We start from the raw sequence: 27,146 nt of genomic DNA, 5'->3' as shown, positions 1-27,146 counted from the left end.
AGAATAAAAACAGTGTGGTTACCAACTCTCATTTAGGACTAACATAATCTACTCTAAAATATATAAATATCATCATAATTTAAGTTGTTATAATATTTAAAAAAATTCAAATTCTGTTCAATTCATCATAGATTCAAAGTGAAGTTAAATTGATCCTAATTATGAAAGCCACCCTACAGGAGTTTCAGTAATAACAGGTACATGTTACCTACAGGTGGATGCGGATTCCAACGAGCGCAATCAGTCAATCAACCGGAAACTCTCGATTCGTTGCCCTCCAATCAGAAATGACTTCCAACTTCGAACGCTTGTTAGTATATAGTTAGCTGGTAGGTATACCTATAGATTACGCATGTATATTTCAAAGATGAAATGATAAGTAGGTGCTTAGTGAATTAATGCTTTTATCATTTGAACGTACCTAAGCATGTACTTCAGTTCTCAAAATGACAATGCAAACAATCCTACATAAATAATAAAATTATTATAGACTGTAAATTCAATTTGAGAACAGATACTTTTCTACTTCCTATTTCTACGAATACATTATTGAATCAAAGTAAATCAGGCTTCGGCTAAAAACATTTTCTCACAATAATAATACCTATATTTAATTATCTTATAACCCCTTATAGCTACTTTAATATAAAATGAAACAAATTCACTGAGTATTAAGATAAATTGAATACTTTGATATAATTAGGGTAGGGATGCTTCAAACTAGGCAAAATTGAACTGAAACAATATTATAGTTGCTGCTTGATCAAGCAAAACCAACCTTTATTTTAAGCTAACAAGTGAAATTCTCAAACAATATAAGTTTGCGCAGGAACGTGAGGAACGCCTAACTTTTGTGCTACAAAACTTAAATGATTCTTGTAAGTTGTACGGTCTAACAAGAAACTTGATTTTTGTGTTGTTTGGCAAATATTGGTATATTTTGCTTATGTGTTGTACTAAAGTTTATATTCAGAAGCTAATTATTTCATGGTGAAATCCTAAAGATATAAAAATAATAAATTATGCAAGAAAACGTTCAAGCAAAATTTAATGATGGGTACCGATGTGATTAAGGGTTTAAAAAATATTTGAAAGTCTACTGCTGTTTTTCTTTGTCGTTTCAAAGTTAGAATTTATTTCCCCCGTTTCATTTCGCAGCTCGCGTCTAAAATCATTAATCAGCTCTCACTTTGGCAGTGACCCAACGTCCTTACCTCACTCTCATTTGTATTTACCGAAAGAGTTTCTGAACATAAATCATTTCATTTTGATAAATGAAAACCGTCATCGAATATTTTTAGCGCGTGACCAAATAAGAGGAATGTCGTAAGTAAGGTTTCTATCATGCAACACAGTACCTACCTACTTATCAACTATCAGGAAAAAATACCTACTTAGTTAGAAAAATTATTTAAATCATCCCAAATTTTTGACCTAGAAAGACACTTATAATGAATATAATGATTTTATGTTTCTTTACAACACTGCTATTTAATGTTTAAACGTAAAAAATATAACCAAGTTGTAACCAACACACCTCTCCCAACCCGTAGTACAAATAAAATGTAGGTAACTCTCAAAAAGTGTAGATTTTTCCGACACAGCTATTTGAAAGAAGCCATTTCACGTCTTCAATTCCTCACTTCTTGGTTTTACACTTTATTCGCGGAGATTTAGTAAAAGCTATCAGAAAGTTGTCGATGCCACGATGAATGACCTATTTCCGGAGTACTTTGAAACACCACAAGGCGTTCTCTTGGATCGTATCGTTTATTTCAAAATGTAAGTGGATATTTTTGTGTGAATGAATTTTATCAGATGTGAATTGGATTCGCGTTGATGCTACTGTGGGTCTGAAATGGATTTGTAACTATGTTGTTGTTGTATGTGCTGAGTCGTAGGGTGACCAAAATTATTCTAGTATCTAACACGTATTATGTGTTGTGTTACATCATTATACTATTCCCATTAGTCAGATTTTCAGACTTAGTATGTATATAGCCAATCAGCGTCTTGTTAAGGTATTAGTGCAATAGGGAATATGCAAGTAGTTCAAATAAAGGTCAAATATTATTTATAATAAACTTTGTTGTTTCATAACTACGACTCCATCATTATTTTTGATTATAATTTATTTTTGAGCAAGTAAATGAAGTTGAAAAGTACAAAAAAACTTCGGTAAATTATAACTTCCGAGAAACGTCACCCATTTTCTTAGGGCGGATGTGACGTCATAATTCTTTATATATCAATCTCAGAATAATAACTTCTTTGCGTTTGCGTATAGTTAAATAAATGTCAAGTGTAAACAAAGAAATGTTAATGTCACCGAGTATTTGTGATGCTCGTTGTGATCAGATACGATGGATCACATAAAAATTCTTCCAATACGACTAGATCCTAGCCTCCTATAACCTCTCCACTTCTTGTTTGATATGCTTGTTTGTTTGCAAAGTTTAGGACTTTTTATATTTTTTGTTGGTAGTGCCACTGCTATGGGCTGCCACTAGTTGTTCTATTGTAATGAGGCGTAAACAGCCATTCGCTAGTCAACGAGCCACTCAAATATGCTCCATATTGAAACACAATAAAATTAAATTTGTATTGTTATTATTATGACATGAACATGACACAAGTTGCTCTTTCTACTTTTAGGTTATAATGGCAGTCGTTAGTATATTTCAAAAGTTGTAATTTTTTTCTAAATTACGTTATGGAAGAATTCTCGTAAGGGGCCGTCCATTAATCACGTGAGGCTCAAAAGGGGGGGGGGAGGGGGTACGGAAAACCTCACGAAACAGCACGTGGGGGGAGGGGGGGTCTCGTTAGATATCACGTGTATTAATTTTTTGCCAAAAAGCGCTAGGTATTTCTAAACCGAAATTTTGAACGGCGCAAAAATTTGAACGATTTGTAGTATTATCTTGATTGACTCGCCCGCCGTTGCGTTTTAATTCAAAACGCAATTTTCGTTATATTTTTTCTAGTCAAAAATAGCCTTTACATAGACTCCCAAAAAATACACGTGATCCAAGGGGGGGGAGGGGGGGTTGGTCCCAAACCTCACCAAATATCACCAGGGGGGAGGGGGGGGTCAAAAAATGAGAAAAACTACCTCACGTGATTAATGGACGGCCCCTAATCAGAAGAACTGGGCACATTAAATTTATTACGCAGTATGAACGAGTAAACTGTGGCCAGCTGCGGAAAAGGACAGCAAAGACTATTGAAAAGTCGAGAGCCGTGTGCCCAAATATTAGGGAATATGCATATATTTTTGTACTCTTATTCGATAGTTTAGATAAGGGGGTTTAGACCTTTGAGATATGCACAATGGTTCCATTCAAGAGAGCCAGGTGCAGGTTCTTACACCCCCACAGATAATAGAATAGAATGACCCACTAACCCTAGTCTCTCTTACTGAGAACCAAAGTTACAGTAAGTACTTACATACAATACAAATATTACTTTATATTCATATTGCCATAATAGCGTAATATTGTGTACAAAGGTCCTCTGGTTTGCGCGCTCCCATTTCAAAAGAGCTACTAGCAGCTATTTACGAGCAGCCATTACAAAACAGCCACTGGTCACACTTTATTACCATTACAAAACAGCCACTGATCACACTTTATACACTTCCTTTTTCGTTTGTTACCATGACAACATTGGTTTGTTGAAAATACAAAAGTACTCTGTGATTACTTGATTAGGTAAAAAATCTATGACGACTGACGGGACTCATTATTCTGAGCCGTGAAATTAAACGATTATGACGTCACGACAGCCCGCCATCCTGACGGGAATTTCAAAGTGGTCGTGATGGTTGTAATTTTTTAACTTTCTTTAAAATACCTTAAATTACTTATTTTGGCGTTGAATTTTTTTTTACTATAATAAAGTGATGTAAAACTATCCAATAAAAGTATTTAAAAAAATTACGCATATTCCCTATTATGTTTTGTTCATTGAAATAAGATCTTCAGATTGGTATTGTGTATCTATTTAAATAATTATGAATTTATTGAATTATTAAAACAAATTTATAACTTTATTTGGGTATTATTAGGTACCTTTCAAAACTTTATTCAATATTTATTCTATACTAGCTGTCCCCACGCGCTTCGCTTTGCCTTAAAAAGTTTTCCCGTGGGAATTCCGGGATAAAAAGTACCCTTTGTTCTTTCCCAGGGTCTAGACCGTATGTATACCAAATTTTATTCAAATCCGTCCTGTAGTTTTGGCGTGAAAGAGTAACAGACAGACAGACAGACAGACACAGTTACTTTCGCATTTATAATATTAGTTAGGAAGTTAGGATTGCACAAATTGAATAATCTATAATAATAACGTAATATAACATATTTTGCTTTTAAAATCAGAAGTACGAAAACTCTTCACCTTGACATTAAACTTAGAGACGGAAGTTTTCCTAATTTAATTTGGGAAACAATTTATGATGCATGAAAGCATTTTATTGTACATTTTGAGCGGCTACCAGGGGAAATAAAACTAAGTTTATGATTGTTTTCTGGCAAAACTGCCAACATTTTACTATGAATGGTTTACGGATACAGTATTTCAATTTGTGAAACTGTAGACAGGTACAACAAAATTTTGTCATAATGATGAAAGTCTAGTTATCTAAACCATTATGTGAGATATGTTAAAACTTAAATAGTTAAGGTACTTATAGTTAATTCTAAAATGCATTGTATCAAATAAGTACTTAGTGATAGATTAATGTGTCAAACAAATACCTAAACCTAACACATGTTTTTGGTAAATGTATAAGAACTTCTTTAAAATTCTTGAAATCAAAACCTAGAGGGTACCTACTTAGGTCTGACACTGAGAAACATGGGGAGGTGCAGATAAGTGACATATGAATAAAAAAATTTATTCATTTGAAAAAAAAAATATACCGAAATGTTTTCCTTTCACTTTTATTAAAGTGAAAGCAACCACATCATATTTTTTTACTTCTCTTTTTCTAATTAGTTTATTTGTTGACGCATGAAAAAAGTATTATTTAAGAGTACAGCTGAGATATTCGAATTGTCCTCCTGTAACTTCTATGTTTTAATTTCATGGCTTAGTTTATGAGTCGACCCCTTCTCCGAACTCTTTAATTTAAGCTTACAACATGCAAAATTCCTCTATTCTAGACTAAGTTCGACGTACAACAATAAATAGTCTTTCTCCGACGGAGAGTGCCGGAAGACGCTGGGCCCTCAGTTAATGGCAGCGTGTCTACAAACCGTTTTATCTTCGATCGAATGTTCGAGATACAACGTAGTAGCTTGTAGTTTTTACGACGCTAGAGAAGTAATGGTGCGGTCATTAAGTAAAGTGCCGGACGATTGTGGTTTGAGCTGTGAAATTGGCAGCGAACATTGTTATGAGAACAGCTTTATTTGGCAATTAAAAATGTGCTGGTATAATGTAGTGTCATACACAATTACTATGTTCACTTAAACTTGATCAGGGAATAAGCGTTTATAACCTACTGGACAATATAAGGGACTAGCACATTCTTAATCCCAAAGGTGTTCCGCAGTACCCTGTCCTCGACCTACTATTACACTAATACCTTGGACCAGTGGACTGGAAGACGTTACAGGCAACGTTTGCTCAATCTGGTCTCCTCTTGAAAACTCTTCAATCCAAGTTCAGTCATCCTTCAGATGAACTAAATGAATTTCTGTTAATTGAAGATTATCATCCCCATCACACCGGAGGGCGTACTTTAGTATGGTTTAAATGAGTAATGAAATAAAAATATAAATAAATATGCGGGGACATCTATGTGAGGACATTTAAATGTGAGGAGTTCCTGAATTAATATAAGTATCTTATGGAACCCAAAGTAGAAGGGAAAATAATTTAAATTTATAAACAGAACTCAACTAAACAAAACCGAAAACACAAAAGGCATTTTAGACGCACTCAAACCGAGTTGCAAACAGAACCGCGGTGGCAACTCCATTTTATTTTGTCTAGAAAACTTTACATGGAACATGTTCGATGTGCCGTTCTTTGTGGGCTACTTTTGTACGCAAAAGGAGGTTGAGGTCTAAACCGGAAGTGACGCAGCGGCCGCGGCGGCCGCGCAGCGCGCTTCCGGCGCTTCAGCAATTCCGGAGATGAAGCGCTTACTGCCATCTATTGTGGAATGTAAGAACCTTGTCTTACTTATAGTCTATCTTTGAACGTTTTTATTATACTTACTGCAAGCGGCAAGGAGGTTCAAAGCAAGAAATGGACCAATCCTGCCGTGCCAACTACACGAAGTGGACCACAGCAGCAGCCAACTACATCGGGCAAGATCGTCTGCTTCAAGTGCAACGAGCCAGGGCACATTGCGAGCCGGTGTCCAGCGGCCCAGGGCGCCAGCAGAGGTGGCAGCGGTGGCGGGCCCAATGCTGAGCGTCGTGTCAACGTGTGCGTCGTAGAAGCACCAACAGGAAATTTAAATCATAAAGGTCAGTCTTTCGTTTTCCAATATGACTCTGGTGCTGAGTGTTCTTTGATTAAAGAGAGTGTTTCACGTAAATTTTCTGGGAAACGTTATAATAACGTTGTTTACCTTAAGGGTATTGGTGAATCAAGAACAGTCAGCATCCAGCAAATACTGTGTGTCATTGAGATAGGTGATAATGTGTTAGAAATTTTGCTACATGTTGTGCCTGACGCTATATTAGAAAATGAGATAATGATTGGTCGCGAAATTTTAAATCAAGGCTTTGCAGTTCATATGACGTCATCTGAGTTTAAGTTAGAAAAACACAAAGTGATAGCTAGTTGTGAAATCGAATCATCGGTCAAAAATGATTTCCAAAATGTCGACACGGATATTCCCGACAGTAATAAGCCGCAGTTGGTAGATATTTTAGAGCGTAATTCTGATTATTTTGTCACGGGTATGCCTAAGACTCGCGTAACTACAGGAGAACTTGAAATTCGGCTTGTTGACCCCACTCGTACCGTACAACGGCGTCCCTATCGCCTCAGCCCGGAGGAGCGAAAAATAATGCGTGACCGCGTAGACGAATTATTGCAAGCGGATATTATCCGTCCGAGTAGTTCCCCATTCGCGAGCCCGGCTCTCTTGGTTAAGAAGCGCGATGGTAGTGATAGGATGTGCATCGACTACCGCGAACTAAACAGCAACACGGTGCCTGATCGATTCCCATTACCGCTAATCTCTGACCTCATTGGACGTCTACAGGGAGCTAATTACTACACTAAACTAGATTGCGCAAGTGGATTTCATTTAATTCCTATCAAATCGGAAGAATCTATCGAAAGAACCGCGTTTATTACACCTGACGGGCAGTTTGAGTACTTGTCCATGCCCTTTGGTCTTCGTAATGCCATTTCTGTCTTTCAAAGAGCGATAATTAAAGCGCTAGGCCCTCTGGCTTATGATTACGTCATTGTGTACGTTGATGACGTGTTAATTCCATCTGCAACGATCTCTGAAGGGTTGGAAAGGCTTGAAGTCGTTTTAAACACACTTACGAAGGCGGGATTTTCTTTAAATTTAAAGAAATGCTCATTCCTAAAAACTGAACTAGAATTTTTAGGATATGAGATTAGTGCAGGCCAAATAAAACCTAATAAGCGTAAGGTTCGATCCCTTACCGAATTGCCACCACCAGAAACGGTAACTCAGTTAAGACAGTTTATAGGCTTAGCTACGTACTTCCGTCAGTTTATACCGCAATTTTCGCGCATTATGGGACCTCTTTACAATCTTACTAGAGAAAATGTCTCGTTTATCTGGCAGCCGCGTCATGAAGAAATTAGACAGGAGATTATTTCGATTTTGACAAAAGAACCTGTGTTAATGATTTACAATCCAGAATACCCCGTCGAGTTGCATACTGACGCGAGTGCTAACGGCTATGGCGCTATTTTATTTCAAATTGTGGACGGCAAGCGACACGTAATAGAGTACTTCAGCAAGCGTACCACCCCGGCGGAGTCGCGGTATCATAGTTACGAGCTTGAGACGCTAGCTATAGTTAATGCTATAAAGCATTTCCGACAATATTTACACGGGCGTAAATTTACAGTTGTAACAGATTGCAACTCTATAAGGTCCTCTAGTAAGAAAGCCGACTTGACACCGCGGGTCCAAAGATGGTGGGCTTATCTCCAATCTTTTGATTTCGACGTTGTTTATAAAGCCGGACAGTACATGAAACACGTAGATTTCTTTTCACGAAACCTCGGAAACGCAAACCAGGACAGCTGCGTTCAGTCAAGTTTAAGCGCTAGCGAAGTCCCGAGCATAGAGTCACAGGTAGAGTCGAGCGTAAAGTTACAACCGCAAGTAGCTTCAAATGTAGAGCAGAAACAAATTAACTTTACAGAAGTTACAAATAATTGGATAATTGCTGAACAAAAACGTGACCCCGAAATTAGCAAGTTAATAACTGATCTAAATGATGGTACACTGAGTGCGGATATTGCCAATACTTACGAGGTGCGAGCAGGGATTCTTCATAGGAAGGTTCAGCGTAATAGACGCACGAGATGTTTGCCTATTCTCCCCAAAGCTCTACGGTGGTCTGTCGTAAACAATATCCATGAGTCTCTAGTACATTTAGGCTCCGACAAAACATTGGAAAAGTTGTACCAACATTATTGGTTCGAAGGCATGGCGCGATACGTAAAGAAGTACATCGATAGTTGCGTTACATGTAAGGTAGCTAAATCACATTCAGGCCGAGTTCAAGCGGAGCTCCATCCAATCCCTAAGATAACAACGCCATGGCACACTATCCACATTGATGCAACCGGTAAACTTAGCGGGAAGAACGACCAAAAAGAATACGCGTTCGTATTAGTTGACGGCTTCACAAAATACACTCTGCTCTTTCACACAACACGAATTGACACAGTTAGTAGCATACAGGCTGTTAAAGATAGCGTAGCGTTGTTTGGAGCGCCAACAAGGATCATAGCGGATCAAGGACGATGCTTTGCCAGTAAGGAGTTTAAAGAGTTCTGTGATGCTAGTAATATTTCGTTACACTTAATCGCAACCGGATCATCGCGTGCTAACGGGCAGGTAGAGAGAACTATGAGCGTACTAAAGTCTATGCTAACGGCGGTAGAAACTAGCGATACTCGATCCTGGCAAGACGCGTTAAGTGAAGTACAACTCGCCATTAATTGCACCGTAAACCGTACAACTCAAGCGAGTCCATTAGAACTCATGATTGGTAAAGTTGCGCGACCATTGACTCTTATGACATGTAATGACGAAATAGAGGTTGACTTACCTGCACTTAGAGTTGAAGCTGCTCAACTTATTAAGAATTCAGCTGTTTATGAGAAGTGTCGATTTGATTCCACAAAGGCCAAACTTAGCAAATTTTCAGTAGGAGATTTTGTATTACTGGCTAATGAAGAGAGAAACCAGACTAAGTTAGACCCTAAATATAAAGGCCCATTCCAAGTGATAGAGGTACTAGATTGTGACAGATACACCTTAAAGGCGTTGAATTCGAAACGTACTTACAAGTACGCACACGATAGGCTTAGAAAGATGCCCTCAGAACCTTGTATCATTGAAGAGTTTCAGGACGATGAATCGGAGTTGAATGAAGAGGCTGTTGAGGAGCCTGTAAATAATAATTAAGCTTGCATAAGTGATAATGAGTGATAATGAGACCGTACCAGAGACTGATACGTAGTCGTAGTCTAGTAGAAATCAGCATCTATGTTCGCATAGTCTGTGGGCAGGCGGCAGGCGTATAGTTCTGGCGGAGGTCGGGTTCATGATGAACCGTATGTGGAGAGTCAAAGGTTGACTCGGCGATCCCCTTGGAGGGAGGCGCGTAATGAGAATGCAACTGTGATTGCTTTGGCCGATGAGCCGTTGAGAGGTTGATTCGATTTGGTTATGGTTTATGAAAGCTTAATGAAAGAGTACTGAAGATGTTAGTTTTTGAACTTAGAGATTGATTAGTCAATGATACAATGTGTCTGTGTGGCAAGAAGTTAATTTATTCCTGTTAATAAAGAAGTTGATTAGTTTTATTTTAAGATACCTACTATAAGCATAGTGTTAATGTAGAGCATTGTAAATAGTAGTAAGCTAAGTAAGTAGTTTGTGAAGATACTGTTCGCTGTGTCTTGTTACAGAATAACACACACGAGGACGTGTGCATCACAGGATGGCCGTGTCGGTGAAGTCATGATTACAGTCATGATACTGACACCGCTGACTCGCCCGGATACGAAGCGCAGCAGCGCCGCCTGGCGGCGCTCTACAGCGTCTATGGTGGGGCGCGTGGCAGCAGGTGGGAGCAGAGCTGCGCTCCCTCACTTGCCTTCCAACCGCCGAGCACTATCGACCTGTACCCTACGTTTCGTGTCTTAGTTCTGTGTTGTGATCTGTAAAGTGTACCTACTTAATAAATACCAAGTTATTGCTACCAAGAGTGTTTCCATCAAGCCCGGATCCCACTGCACGCCCACTATGTCTGATGGAGATGGAGAGCTACTGCCGAACCCCTCACCTTCGCCGACATATATATTATTTCCCAACGTGAAACGGAATACCAGCTAAAAAGGGCCTTTTCAAGTTTACAGCAGATGTGTCGGTTTTATTGAAAGTTCTGCATCATTTCGTTAACATTCAACGCTGTCCGTCTGTTAGAAGTATGTAAGTTATTCACCGTAATTATTTATCATAATGCAGTGTATTTCAATATGAGAAAAGTAGGTAACTTAGATGGTCACATTTTGGTATCACGGGAATGGTTTATCAAAATTTGTAGGTTCAAGAATAAAATTATGGTCTGAGTTCTGAATCTTCCAGGGTATGTAGCAACTGTTTCAGGAATAATATAGGTACATCAGAATATAAGTTCATTCCCACCTCAGCATAGAAACGATCTTAAATAAGCTTTGCTTCTGAATAATATTTTGTATAGTAAACATTGAATTTTTATGTTATAGAGGTAGATAAAAGAATCTGTGTATAGCAGGATGCTGTTTAAATATTGAGGTTTCCCAGATGCACTGTGTATGATGATGTGTTGTAATGTAGGTACTGTGTCTGTTTTTTTATATTATTATGGTCACTAAGTACGTAGGTATAGAATTTTGTCTTAGTACATAGTTATGGAAGTTTATGAATAAAATCTCCCTGTATACGAGTAGCTTTATGGTTGATTTATAACTATGTTTATGTGTGAGAGCAAATAATAATAACTTCTTTCTTAAATTCCATCCGAATAATATAAAAACCCAAAACAACGCCATAGGTAGACTTCCCGAGGAACTTTGCAAATATCTCATTGAAAGTAGATCAAAAGAGAATAAAAAGTCGGAAGCAACATCCAGCACATTACAATATTATTATTATTGCGGCCATATTGTGAGATCGGAACACGGCGCTTGTGGGCGCATCCGCGAAGCCGCCATTGTTGCGTGTACTATTGTTATCGTAAACTCTACCATTCTTGTGTATATTATTATTATAATAATATATAATATAATGTTATATTTATTTGGTGACTAAGTTTTATGTGTATTTACGATAGTTTCAGTTGTCGTGAATAAACGAACATAGGTACAGCGATCTACGAAAAACAATTATTAATTCGTAGGTACTTACGTCGAAAAAGAAGATAGCTTTTACATCACCAAAAGTTAACTTGTAGAAAATGCTTCTAGCATTAAGTTCGCCTTTGTACCAATTTACTTTGTGCAATAAAGAATTCAATAATAATTGAAAAAACAAACAACATAATAATTATTATTATTTTCTTCTATTGAATCGCTAACAGTGTAGCGATTATGGTACTGTTTATCAAATGGATAGTAACTAATGAAAATAAAATGAAAAGTTGTGGATTTTGAGTGCAAGAAGTAGTAAATAATAATTATTCTCAAAACAGACAAATTAGAATCCAGTTATCGAGCATGCATGGAGAATCCTTTAGTATGATTTTAACCGTTACTCTCACAGTGAATGAAAACTTCACGAGGAAAGTGACAAAGCCTTGGACATCTTGAAACCCTCGGTGCGGTAGGATAGGTTCCAAATTAGTAACATACTGTAGTCCTTATAATGTTCCCTTTATGGGAGTCATATGCGGGAACTAACAACATAAAACACCAGCGAAAAGTGGGTCCAGCAAAAATTACACCTCCGCCTACTAACTTGTCAGGAATTATTGGTGTTCGGGCTTGTATATTGTATATATTTTACCATATAAAAATATGATAAATTTAGAAGCTTACTAAGGGCTCCGCTATCGAGCTCAGAAGTATTTATAAAGGTAAAGAAAGGTAAGCAAGGAAATCAATTGCTTGCTACCTTCCCACAGTATTTATTTTATTGCTCAGTTCGCTTTAGTCAGCTGAGGATTTGCGTATAAATACTTGAGAGAACAGCCGAACCTTTTCCCGCTAGGCGTTTCTCACTTATTTCAGGGTGCCAAGTCTGTTGAGAAATGGCGGCGCAATGTCATGTTTTCTTTATGTTTTTTTTTTCTTAATATCATTTAATTTTTGTCGACAGAAGTGGTATTTCTTGTTTAAATTTATGTGTGTAGGTATTAGGGTTTCTGCTCGAGAATTCTCGAGCTCGAGAAGATTCGAGAAATTCGGCTTGGTCCGAGACGAGAAAAAAATCTGAAGACTCGAGAATTTCTCGAGCCTTGAGATAAAATTGAAAAATATTTAATTCGAATTTTCCTGAGCCGCTTTACAACACACACGCATACCATGCGCGTGTATTATGATTTATTATGTTTCATCTCCATTTAAACTAGTGCTGTACAGATAATTCCAATGAATGATTAAAAGATAACGTAGTAATAGTTACGTAATGTTTCCTAGTTCAAGTGGACCAAAAGAAGTCATCCGACGTTGTGTGGCTCTAATTTTTTTTCTAAATGAAAACTTTCGATTCTATTTTTTGATTATGTTTATTTGAACCTTTACAATGTTATTTGTTAAGTCGAGAAGATGATATCGGCCAAATGGGCGCCGTCACAATTGATTGCCATACGGGCTCGTTTTATGTCATTTCTCATCACTTCAGCGAAAACTTCGGGCGAGAGATTCTCGCACTCGTATCGAATGTTGTCTTTAAGGGCTTCAAGAGACACGAACTTATTCACATAAACACGGGACTTAAAAAAAACTGTCTGAAACGGTTAAATCGGGCGATATTGCAGGGGAAAATTACATATAAAAAGAAAAAAAAGCGACCCGAAAACTGAACAAACACAATTATTCCACGCTCTTGGAGAGTATATCACTCCACGGCTTATGAACTTGTATTCTGCATATGTCTAGTCCACCAATATCTTGTACTAGTAATAAGTAGCTAGCTAGACAGCTAATTATGAGTATTTTCTTTGTGATAAAGTTGACAAAGTAAAAAAAAAGAGATTTTGTGTTTTTTTATTTCAATTAAGGCTTTTTTCTAAAGGTCTTCTTAGAAAGGCTCGAGACTCGAGAAGACTCGAGAATTCGGGCTCGAGAATTCTCGAAGCTCGAGAACGAAAACAGGTCGAGAAATCAGAAACCCTAGTAGGTATAGTAAACTGAACATAAACTACTACTGCGACCATGAGTGAACCGAACAAAATACGAGTTAGGTTTAGATATCAAGTTCACCTCTTTGTCACTTGATATATTTACTATTATTTTCGCAAAATAAAAAGTTAAATAAATTGCGCCAACTTTTAAAACTGAGTTTAGCAACATCACGACTGCGCTAACGGCCACTACCGCACTAAAAACCCATACCTCAAACACAAATGTCATGTAGACGACACACCTTTTTTGAGTCCATTGTTTAGCAGAACTGGGGCCCTGAGACTACGCCGCGAGGGCCGCACCCAGCTCATCATTTGCATCCAAATAGCTCCTATAAATTCGCTACCCGAATTTTCACCATTCTCTCTGCTCCTTGGGTGCAATTAAATACTTTTTTCTCGCAGTTTCAGACTCGATTTTTCGGCGTGAATAAATTCTAGCCAGATTCAGCGCCAGCTAGCTTCATTAAATTATTTCGACATATTTTGGAAGAAATAGATACGTTTTACTTTTGGAATACGATGTTTTTAGGTGTTGGGCCAATTTGGCTAAATAATATTTCATATAGATAGTTGTTTTCAGTTTTTCCTGACTAAAGATACTCCAGAAAACCTTTTAATCCCACGAAAAAAATTACAAAGCTTAATTAATCCTGAAGTAATTACTAGACTTAAATAATAATACTCACAAACAATATACTTAAAACAAAGCTTCTGTATCTGTTGCATTATCTCGCGCTCGGCACAAAAATCTAAATCAGCAAAGATTAGAAATAAAACCCATTCTAAATCCAACTTGCCGCTGAACAAATCTGTAAAAACAAAAGAAAACTAGCCTTTTCCTCTGGAATCTTTAGTCTGCAAATAAACCTAGGCTACTTCGGTCCAGCTAAGCTATTAACTCTATCTGCTACGCCATAGATCAGGGGACTCGACAATCCAGTTATTTTCTGCAGGCTATATGATTTCCCGTTCATGGTGTGACTCAAGTTTGGAGGAGCAATGGTCTGTAAATGATAACGCTGTGAACCACCACTTACGGGCACGAAGCTCGCCTTTGTTTACGGTTTAAGTTTGTGCTTATGTGATAGTTGGGAGTGTGTGTTACTGTGTATGTTACCTTATTTCGAAACTAAAGGTTTGTAAATTAAGATTTTGATTTTTTTACATTATTAGTTTGTGTATTTATTTATACGTAAATGTATAAATTTAATAAATAACTATATGATTAAAAAAATGCTATTAACAATAATTTTCCTACGTAGGTATACAAATATGTAATTCATAATACTGGTATTAAGTACTAATTAAGTTTACCTTGTTACTTAGTTGTTGCTTGTTAGTTTACCTGTTAGTACATGGTTTTGGAGATTTTTTTACCTGAAAGCCAATGGTATTATTCGAGCCATGTGCAGTATCTAACACATCCAATTTTTTTTTATTGAAATAGGCAAGTTCTTACCTAATATTTTTATCTTGTTTAATGTTGTCAATACAAGCAAGAAAAGGAAGCAAAACGGAAAATAAATGTAACTCGCGTAGAAATAGTAAGGCATTACAAAGTAAATTTAATGGCAGGCGCTGCAATGCCTGCCATCCCGGGCAATGGCAGGCATTCACATTCAGCGGTGATTTTTAGTCACAATAATATTACTTTTAATTTATTTTTGTGATATGTCTATTTCCTAACTTAATAAACTTGCACTTTTGAAATTCCCGTAAGCAGTAAGTACAGCCGAATTCATATTATAATGTATTCTATGCTGCTGTTATAATCATGAAAATACGAAATTTCGGTCCATTTATCGTCATAAAACACAGAATAAAACATGAGCATAAACTGAGTCGTAAAACTTTACCACAAATACATCACAAGATTGCTGCTAGTATATCAATAAAGATTTTGTGTTTTGTCACGCAGCCAAACATTCATTCAATTCCATTGAATTTATTTGATGCTACATTACCTACTGATTGTAATAGGATACAATATAAATATGTCTTGAGGAAATCATACTTATCTATAGGTATAACTATTTCTAACATTCCAAGAAAATATATTATAACTTGATAAAACTTAGACGCTTACAAAAGCACTTGCCTTGATGAAACATGCATTCTCTGTGTTTTGCACCCATTCATGCACTTCTTACTATACCTACTTGAAAATTTTAGATTTCCCACATCATTTAAGGCAAGACGAAGCTCGCGGGCAAAATCTATACATACTCGGACATAAACGGAATTATCGTTGTAAATACGCTGCAGATGCCATATTAATCTCGGTTCGCATGAGTAAATTACAAGATCAGGGTGGTGCGGCGACGACGCTGGCTACCGGCCAAATGGTCGGTCGCATCAACGGGTACGATCTGGATACCGATAATTTCTTCCATTTCTACCATTTGCAGGCGAAAAGTCGAATGCGAGCGCTGCGTCGTGGTTATGTGTTCTCTGCTCAAGATTAACGGGCCAATTTAGCTTGTGTTGCTGCTGTATGGTATACGACGGGCGAGCCTGCATGTGGGACTCACGGCACGTGTCAGGCGCGCGATCCGTGAGAATCTGTTGAGTTGGCGACCTATCACTGACGCGTTTTATAACCCGGCCCGGTACGTGTTAATAATCTCACCGTCAAAATTCACTATGTACGTACAATCTCGATTTGACGCGGGTCGAAAAGGGTTCATCTTCCTGGTGATAAGGTGTTATGAAAAGGATTTTTTTCTCCACACGAAAAGGGGCAATATATTCATGGTATCAGACGAAAGCGGTTTGTAATGATAATTGATGCTGATTCTTCTTGTAGGAGATCATTATTAATTTATTTTATTTATTTCTGTGGTAATTGGTAAGGGATTTTTATTTTATTCGCTAATCAGTTATGTTTGATTATACTATTGACACATAAAGCAATGTGTGTGGTTTTTGTAATACTTGTTCCACACCACAACAATATAATACAATCTAAAAAACAAAACACTGGAACGGTCAACAAAACTTTAAACATTTTTTGTTGCAGTAAATTAAGGTGAATTTCGCTCCGTCCAGTCTCCAATAAAGGAAGAACGTGGCGCATTTTGCAAAGAATTTTTCCAGTAATTTGGATTCAATTCGCAGCAAGCAACGGCTAGTAATAAATAAAGTGCAAGACCAAATGAGGTTGCCTCTGGGGCTACATCGAAATTGGAAATAATCCAACACATTTAACGTTTTTTCAGCTCATTATATGAGTTTCTTCACGGAACTGTCTAGAAAAGTATTGCTACGACGGTCATTTTCTTTTGAACAGTCACAAAAACTGACTCCGACGTCAAAAACAAATAAATTATGTTATTAAGGGGATTTATATATTACTATTCTATAAACCCACCAATCACAGGTGAACCAGCGTGATGGACAATGGTCTTAGAAACTTAAGGATTTCAGTTTTTAAATAGATTTGCACTAAGGTTCAATTTGAACGTCCAGGTACAGGGAAGAATACACAAACGAAAATAATAAATTTAAGTCCACTGAAATAGGTTCTATCTAGAACAATGCAATGGTACCTGACAACAACTTTAGCCAATAAACTAAATTTAAAGCTCATTTGGCAAAGATTACTTAACTCACAGAGAATTAACGAAGGTTAGATACCTATACAAAGAATAAAATTTATCGAATCATTTGAGGAAAATTTTCCGTTTTTGTGAATGGGAATAAAAGAGGTTAGACGGTCATCGCAAAAAGTGGCGCTTTGAATTTGAATAAAGTGGGGTCTGAACTGGAGGGCGTTCCCGTACAAGCATATTATTTGAAAAGATTTAGGGGTTTGTTTTCTAGTACCAAACAGTTTTAAATACTTATCTTTACTCTATATATTTTTTCTTGTATTTAAGGATATCTTATTAATAGTGAGTAATGGCGTAAAACATCGTCTAGTTACTCGGTGAACTATTTTGCTGAACATTCCGAGTTTCAAGTGGAGTTGGCACAGCCCCCATCAACGTCAAACTTTGTATTTCCTCACGCTTTGTGAATTCCCTTCGCTAGGTGTTTTATTTAATTTGATTCTGTTAACTGTAGCCCTACTCTTGGCACGCAATGTATTGGTTTCATCTTGCCTTCTCGCCATTTGGCACTCCCGAAATCGACGGTGGCGCCATCTTGTCTTAACTATTGAGCGGTTTTCCGTCGAAAACCATCAAAATCGAGTCCAAATTGTGAATTGGCACTCTTGACAACCTTTTTGACAGATGTTATTGTGTTCATTCTTGTGTTTAGGCAAGTCATTTAGGCAAGAACAAATAAACAACTTTTGAGTGGAGATTTGTGAATAAAGTAGTTAAATTATAGCTCGTTTGGCGCTACAATGTACAGGAAATTTAAGTACAATGTGTACCATCGCTCTTACAATGAAGGAAAACATCGTGAAGGCAACCTGCATGTCTAGATTTCGCACATCTAGATAATATGTGAAACCCATATGTAATGGCTCGTTTGGTACAACAATTTACATAGGATTTAAGTGAAATGTACCTATATTATCCCTCTTACGATAAAGAAAAACTTCGTGAGACAAGATATCTAGGCAAGAACAAATACATTAACTAACAATTTGTGAGTGGAGATTTGTGAATAAAGTAGCTGAATTATGTCTTGTTTGGCGCTACAGTGTACATGAAGTTTAAGTAACAATGTATACCATTGCACTTGCGATGAAGGATAACATTGTGAGGCAACCTACATATCTAGATTTCGCATATCTAGATAATATGTGAATCCATCATCCCGCAGTGGACCAGTATGGTGGGAATAGCTCGTTTGGCGCTACAATTTACATGGTTTCTAAGTTAAATGTATACCATCTCGTTTACGATGAAGGAAAACATTGTGGCAACCTGCATATCTAGAGTTTTCATATCTAGATTATAATGTGAACCCACCAACCCGCAGTGGACCAGCATGGTGGGAAATGGTCCATGCATAGGAAAGCAGTTTAGACGTTAGGGAAATGTACAATGGTTCCATCTAGGCAAGAACAAATACATCCATTCGAGATAGCCAGGTGCAGGTACTTACACCCCCGCAGAGAATATAATAGAGCAGCCCGTTAAGCCACAACACCCGGATTGGTGGGAGGATCCACCATTTACTATGGAGATGAACCACCACTTCCAGCACATCTACATGCCTAAATACTATAGTATCTTGTAAATATTTCAGTACTTCATGAAAAAGATTTAAAAATAAAAACATTATGTAAGTTTCAGAATTCTTTATCTTTATAATAATCATACAGACATACTGTTGAAATACTTGAAAACTTAATAATATAGGAAACATATTAACATAGGAACACTTTTTATAATATTATTTAACATTTCTTAAAACAAAAATGTTCATACGAGTATATTTAAATCAACATAGGTATTACCTAATATAAAATCATATTTTAGTCACCGGTAATATAAATTTCTACTTAAATCATCACATCATCCACTACTGCACAACAGCATCTGGACCCATAAGTACTGACAATGGTTATGGGTCTAGATGCCCTTAACTTTGTATTTCTTGATAGCTGTTGCGCAATTTCTATGAGGATATTGACTCCATCACGGGCAGCTGCTGCAAGGTCCCCTTTAGGCTTTAGGGCATTAGCCCATGCTGTCAGCAGTTCGGCCTATCCCTGCTTTTCCTCTATGGCCATCACTCTGTCTACTTCTACATCAACTTTGTAGCGGCGGCTGCATCTATGCTGTGAGGTGCTGTGAGGATGAGCTGAGCGGCTTGATAGTTTAGGATAAGCTTAGGATGCTGCACCTCGACTTTAAGTATGTTATGATCCTGCCATTTACCACGGCAGTCCTCAGTCTGAAAAAAATAATTACACATTAAACATTAACTAACATTTAAAATAAAATGTTTTTCTTTCCAATACTTAATATTTAAAAAAAGTAATGAAGTATGATTAGTGGGTCATCTTGGGGGATTTTAGCTTACGGGGATTTTAATTTCGTAGTCATAACAAAATGAAAAGTAAACTTAAGATTTTAACTTACTTTACGTTAAGTCCATCTTTTCAAGACCCTTCGACCGCATTTAAGGTCGAGGCCATTGATGTTATTTTCTCATAATTTTAACTTCCCTAGGTCGGTCTTAAGAAGATCCCTGGCCATTCCTGGGTAACTTTCTAGATATTCTACAAGTAATTTCGTCTGGCGGTACGACGGCCGAGTTGCGGAACTCTGTGGGGAAAAACTAGGTTCATTATAATGATCATAGTGGATATACAGATGATTCTAACACGTTTGGTAACTGAACAACTTACCATAATATTGGATTTTAAACTTTTTAAGTTGTTACTTATTATGAAAATCCACCGACCGGCCATGACAACAAGAATTTTAATGACAATTTGTTTTTTTTTTCGTTTTCATTCATTCTTTCACAGAGTAACTGTCAAAATTGACTCACAATCCAACACAAGTTAGAACCAATTCGAATTAGAACACGATCGTGAGCCAATTCATGTCGGGAGTGCCAAATCTAACTTGAAATTGCCATAAACTTGTGTTCGATCTTAACACAATATGAATTTACGTCTTGCGTGCCAAGAGTAGGCCTACTGGTCGCTGCTAAAAAGTCTTACTCTTTTACCAAAAAGAGGGATGTTATCATGTCTGGCATGTTTGATTAATTATGAAGTTATTGTTAATTAAGATTCAGACCACTGGTCACAAAACGGTGGTACCTACTTAGAATGTATTTTTGAGCTACGTTGCTGTAGAAGTAGATACTATCAATGCTATTATATCATACACATTTAAACACATACAACTTATAAACACTTTTTTTACCGACAAATAAGTAGTCTTCAGCTACTTCAAACTTAGGTATGATTGATGACCAGGTCTTGCATGGGTACTGTAAAAGCTATATAGCCGCTATAACCCTTACTAGGATTATCAACCGTCACAGGAATTCTATTTTGTAAGAATTGCGATATTGGCCGGCGTAATATGGGAGTAACAGGAATAGGAAGGTCGTGAAATACAAAGGACATTTTCTCCATTTTATTTCGCCAATACGCGAGATAGTGTCGCTAGCTTAAAATAATTGAAATTTAACCACGGCTTACCCAGTAAATTTTTAGGAGATTAAGGCCAATTTCTACGTAGTCGGTTAGAGCATAACCAGGGATTATTGCTTGACTTTTGACACATCTGTCAAGAATTTAATATAGAGATGACGTATAATTGATCAACCTTTACCTAACCAACTTTTGAGAAATTAAAGGTAAAGTTTTTATTTTGATAAATCGAAAATGTGTCCGAAGTCGACATCGAGTTTGATATGGTATTTGACAGTAGTTGTATGTATTAGGTTTTTGACAGAACTAAACAACAAAAAACATGTACCTATAAACTGTTTTTTGGTTTTTCTATGTAATAATTTTAGTTAAAATGATGTTGTGGTTTGCTAATACATGTCTAAAGGTTTGCAATATTAATGCTAAAATATAATGTTTTTATTTACATTTACCATCGCTGCGTAATTACAGTTGCATTTTTATTCGATTGCAAATTTAATTGGACTATTGGAGCGATAAATTACGCGTTGGTCATAAAATGTTAATAAATAATTCACGGTTTAATCTCAACCGTTATTGTGGCGATGCTACTTTTATATTATTGTTTTTTATTGAACAGGTAAGATTGCAGTATCTAATTGGTAATTTACTAATTAATTTGTGTTTTTCCTATACAGGATGTTGTAAAAAGGTTATACTAAGCCGAAACCTACATGTGCAGCATGTCTAAGCCCGAAAATGAAATCAGAATTTCGAAATTCGCGAATAAAAACATTCTCCATATTAAAAAATCACGTGACCAACATAGTTTCTATGAGAATTGAATATATTTTTTGGCGAATTTTGAAATTCTGATTTCATTTTCGGGCTTAGATATAACATGCTGTACATGTAGGTTTCGGCTTTGTATACGCTTTTTGCAACACCCTGTATATTGTACCTACTAATAATTATGGAAATACTATTAATAGAGAATGTCCGATCCTTTCAAATGTCGCGACCATTTTGACAAAAAAGCGAACCTGTAGCGCCGTTTGCAGTTTTTGATTTTGGCTTTCAGCTTTACAAAATAAATCCTTAATAATATACAACGGTTTCTGAATAAATGGTAAGTACCGCATGTCAGTGTATGATATTCAATCAGCTAATAGTTCCAATTAATTTCGCAGAGCACTCAATTATTTACTTAAGTTAATCAATATTTTGCGGCCTTAAAATTGCATATTTTGGTCAATCAATTTGTCACTGTTTTTGTGAATAAACCTATTATGAGTTGGTTTTTGAGTAAAATTTTGCCAGTGTTGAGATCAAAATTACAACAACAAAAATAAACAATAAGTACTTATTAAAACACAAGCTAGAAGAATAGAATATTATCAAATATCGATATCTCTTTCTATTCTCTCTATACTATCTACACTATCATAATATCTATCTATACTTAAATACAATAAATAGGTTATTACAGTAATTTTTCCATAAGAAAAGTAATACTTGAGTACTTATATTTTAAATCTAGAAATTCTGCAAATAGGCTTTAAAAAAACTGCCTTATTCATCTCATTAGCCCGAGAACACTTCTATTACCTGTCACTGGGCATCACGAGTCCGGCTCAATCGGCTCAACTGGCTCAGCTTAAGCCAACTAAACCGGAATGCAAACTAAGCGAAATCCCCCACAATCCCGGCCGCGGCCGCTAGTGATTGATTAATAAGCACATGAGAAAATTTTACTATCAGCGCATTCAAATTGTGCATTCACGACCGGTCTGAATTGCATTTGAGCTAATTAGTAATGGAGCTGACTATAACCTATCAATATTATGTTGGCGCCTAGCGAGGCTGCAAAACGCACCCTTGTTTAATACCTGATTTGTACATTTTACTATTCGTGTCCAATGGTTTTTGGGTAGCTCGAGATGTCTTTGTATTGTATACAGAGTGTTGCAAAAATGGCAAACTTATAGTAATCACGTAAAAAAAAACTGTACTCGCTATAGCTCGTCGTGTCCAAGTACCGTTTGTTATACAATATATAGTTTACAAAATGAATAATATAAGATCAGGCACTTAATAATAAAATAAAACTCAGCACAATAATCTAACAGTACAATAATTTTTGTAAATCTAGAGTCATTAGGTGGTGGTAGTGGTTAAGCGGCAGGTTTTGTTGTAAAATTGGTGTATTTTATAATTTCATCATAGTCGGTTATCTAACCGACCAGGGATTGGTTATCAATTATACGTCATCTCCATATAAAATTCTTGACAGATGTGTCAAAAGTCAACCACTAATACCTGGTTATGCTCTAACACACAATGGAGAAATTGGCACTTAGTGTAGATTTCAATTAACGAGCCCAGTAGAAATGGGCCGTTTTGTTGAATAGGACGCTATCAAAACTCGCATAAAACCGTTTTATGTAAAGTGTTAATGTGTGAAGTCATCAACTACTCGTTACAATTCACTGTTGAACTTTAGTCTGGTCGAGAACTGGAGGCTTTATTCATAATATCTTTATATCAGGGGTGTACACATGTACAGTCAGCAAAATACACTCATGGGCAATGAAAAATTTCCACTCATAAAATTCTGACAGCAAAAGATCCATTTTTTTTCAAAGATTTAATTTTTAAATTTAACAAACTATTGTCGTTTTTAGTTTGTAATATCCTGACTCTCCGTTAAATCTGGGGGCACGGCAGTGCCCCCAACAAGTCGAGCAAAAAAGTGGCACGGCTGTACCATCCTTTTCTCGAAGCAATTCAGGCCATTTTCGACCCCCTGTAACTTCGTTGTGGATAAAACTAGAAGACTGAATTTTCAATAACCATGCAGGCATTGTAAAGACACGGTATATTATTTCAAATTTGATTAAATTTGAAACAGTAGTTTAAGAATTATAACGGGTCAAAGTTTCTTAATTTTGTCACTCACTGACTGACTTACCGATCATACACATTCTAAGGCACTTCTAGCAGACCCTAGAGAACTAAGGTTGAAATTTAATAAGGGAAATTTGATGCAGTACGAAGTATCGAAGTTACGTTTATTCATTACGTACATTACGTAGCCAAAAATAAAGATTATTTATTCTTACCTCAAGTTTGCGATTTATGTATGTAGGTACCTACCAAACTAAGTTAACGCACCTACGTACCTAGAAGGAACCGAAAAGAAAAAAAAGTAGAACTGTCTACAAAATACAAAAAGAAATGAGATCCCATCAAAAACAATACTTGTCAAAAAAACCAAGTCTCGTAACTCAGTTTTCCTACGGTAAAAAGTTGTGAGATCCATGTAATACCAAGTCTTATCCACGCACGCATCTCAATCTTAAAAATATTTAATGTTTTATATAAATATTGACTTGGTCATCGCACTTAATAATTTAATTAACACGTGTTTCCATGCGATGGCCGAGTCAATATATTTATATAAAACATTAAATATTTTTAAGATTGAGATGCGTGCGTGGATAAGACTTGGTATTACATGGATCTCACAACTTTTTACCGTAGATAAACTGAGTTACGAGACTTGGTTTTTTTTACAAGTATTGTTTTTGATGGGATGTACTTTAATGTTGTAGAAGACATTATTAAGCTAGCCTTGGGCAATGAAACCTTTTCATTGCCCGTGAGTGTATACATATATGAGTGCCATCGCAGCGCTAACAGTTTGATCCTAAGACTCATGGGTGGAAGATAGATGAATCAAATCATATGTTATGAATACATTCAAACTATCTCTATGAGGTTTAATGTCACGTGGCCCGTCAGTGGATTAGAAAATTAAAGTATGTGCGCTGGGGTGGCCTATGTAGCTCTTTTCTGACTGTACGTTCAGCTTCACATCATCATCATCAGCCAATAATCATCCACTGCTGGACATAGGCCTCTCCCAAGGAGCGCCACAACACTCGGTCCTCGGCCTTCCTCTTCCAACCACTACCCGCCACCCGCCTAAGGTCGTCAGTCCAGCGGGCAGGAGGGCGTCCCACGCTGCGTTTGCCTGTTCGTGGTCTCCACTCGAGAACTTGTCAGCTTCACATATAAGTAGCGATATACTTTTGTACCTTGTCAAACTAGCAAAACTATTAAAAAACATTTGTGTTTGTATGTTAGTAACAAACTGATTGAATCGTCTTAAAAAGAACAAATTTAAAGTTCGCCTAGATGCAGATGTAGGTACATAGCCAAACAAAAAGACTCTCTCACTAGCTGCTCTTTGCAGATTCATTCAGTAGAATAAACATATCTTGTTTGTTTAAAATTTGATTTAAATTCTAAAATAGCGGGTAAATATAATAGCGAATTAAAATAGTGATCTTTGCACCACCATGAAATAAATTATCATTCAACCTTTGAAAAATACAATTAAAAAAAATGAAGATATTTTACAAAAAAAAAATAACTTAGTATTATTGGGCCTTACCACAAAAACTTAGACAGTATTTAACGGGTGTTTAGCGCTGTCAAACGCCTACCAAAACTGACAGATTTCTTTTTAAACACTTGTTAAACAGTGTTTAAAGATTTTGTGGCAGTACAGCTAGCATTTACCCTGAACTCGATTGTTAATTCCGTAAACATACAATAAACCAATCATATGGATAAAAACATACTAAAAACAAACAGCCATGCAGCCTGGTTTAATACCAATAGGGTATTATATTTTTATACGGCAAGTAAGTACCATTATTTTATGAACATAACACAATTTCATTTGAAAGAACCGGAGGATATTATATTTTATATCCTATCACGTTTCCCATAGGCTGTAGACATAATAATGTGTAAAATGAAGCCACTTTGACGAAACTGTACGTATATTATGTATAGACTCACATATGCATTAGGGTCCGTTTACACAGACCGTCGATGGACCGGTCTGTGTGAACGGGGCCTTACTGTTTCTGAGTGAATATAATTTAATTTATAATAAAAAAGTTTATTTAGGTACATTATTAGATACTAATTTAATACTTGTTACTTGTTATTTTGTACCTCTATCTATTATCCTTTTTATGGTTTTTTCTATAAGTAGGCTAGCACTTTAGTTACTCAGAATTGTCAACACTTTCCATTTTCACCAAATAATATTATTAGGATACTTATAGATAGGTAACTGCAGTTAAACTGACAAAGGATGGTGTCCTTAACGATCTCTTTCATCGCAAATAAAAAGCGCCCCTGTTTCACGCTCGATTATCTTTACAACAAGCGCTCACACTTCACTGCTCAACTGTACTTTAAAAGATAATGTGAACAATCTTCTGGCCATGTACATACGAGAGGTGCCGGCGGGATGGTACAGTGGTTAGAAAAAGTGTTGTTGTTGAAAATTTCGATTGAAATATGTAGGTAATAGTTAGAAAAAGCTGTGTGAACTTTTTGGCTCTTGCCGATTAGAAGTTGGAGGACCTATGTGAAAAATTTCAGCTGCCCTATGGAGACAAATAAACTAATAGAAGACTAAACTAATGACGTTTTTTGAATCGACAAAAGTGACACCTTGAGTTCGAATCCTACCCAGGGGCTGGGTCCTCTTGGGCTTCGATGACATAAAAGTATGTTAGGCGTCTCATTGGATGTTGTATATTTATTTAATCCTTTATTGCACCATTAAAAAATAAGTGGACAATGATGTTGATTCTGAAGGCAGAAATTCTAATTTTAACGCTGTCAAACTAAAAAAATTGCTAGCATAAAATGACATTTACGGAAACAATCATAGAGTCGAATTTTAAACAAAGAAATTAAGGTTTTGACGTCTCTAAATTTAAAATTTCCGCCTTCAGAATCGATATCAATGAGTGGACTTTATGCTACTTACAATAATTTTCTACCTATCAACCCACAGGTTGCAGAAGTTGCATAGGTTCAGGTGCAAGAAAATTTAATTATAAGGTGAGCAAAAAATATTAATTTAAACAAAGTTACAACAAGTCAGTTGCTGTCGGTTATGTGAAAATTTAGTTACTTAGAAAGATGCTCCCGCTCTCTTTTTTGTAATTTAATAGTTGGTAGGTGTATCATCGTTAAATGAATATAACTTCAAACATTAAAGCCTTTACAATGCCATAAGAGAAGTTTACTGAGATTTTCTAGACCGCCTGCATGTTGACTATGTAGAATTCATAGTTTTATATCCATAACTTTTATATGCGCTTCGTAGGGAGGATATATGGAAATGGACCAGTTTATTCCAGTTTGGAAAGTTTAAATACTTTTGTGACATGAATATTACTGAGTATTTCACGGATATGCAACTTTTGGACTAAACCCAAAATTACGACTGTCACACTGGAACATTGGCTTAAAATATTCACTCCAAGTTGACTACAATGTGCATACCCAAGCCTTAAACTGGCTGTGCGTAAAGTGTTGAAATATGATGTACTTACATGGAAAATATTTGCTCGTGATATTGTATATTATGTTGAGTATGAAGACATGCGGTTGACAATACCCCTCCACGGGGTGGC

At 36.5% G+C, this 27,146-nt stretch overlaps 1 long non-coding RNA gene across 1 annotated transcript; it reads right to left on the bottom strand.

The window, feature by feature from the left end:
* Positions 1–19,075: 19,075 nt before the first annotated feature.
* Positions 19,076–20,197, bottom strand: LOC105391699. The gene is made up of 3 exons (XR_007267253.1): positions 19,894–20,197; positions 19,625–19,810; positions 19,076–19,436 (listed from the first exon to the last, which is right to left on the bottom strand). It is a non-coding gene; the product is annotated as an uncharacterized LOC105391699 (long non-coding RNA).
* Between the last annotated feature and the right edge of the window lie 6,949 nt (positions 20,198–27,146).

This window comes from Plutella xylostella, chromosome 17, assembly GCF_932276165.1.
Source record: "Plutella xylostella chromosome 17, ilPluXylo3.1, whole genome shotgun sequence".
NCBI lineage: Eukaryota > Metazoa > Arthropoda > Insecta > Lepidoptera > Plutellidae > Plutella > Plutella xylostella.
Note: the sequence above shows the minus strand (reverse complement) of the source record. Positions and strands in the feature narration are given on the sequence as shown.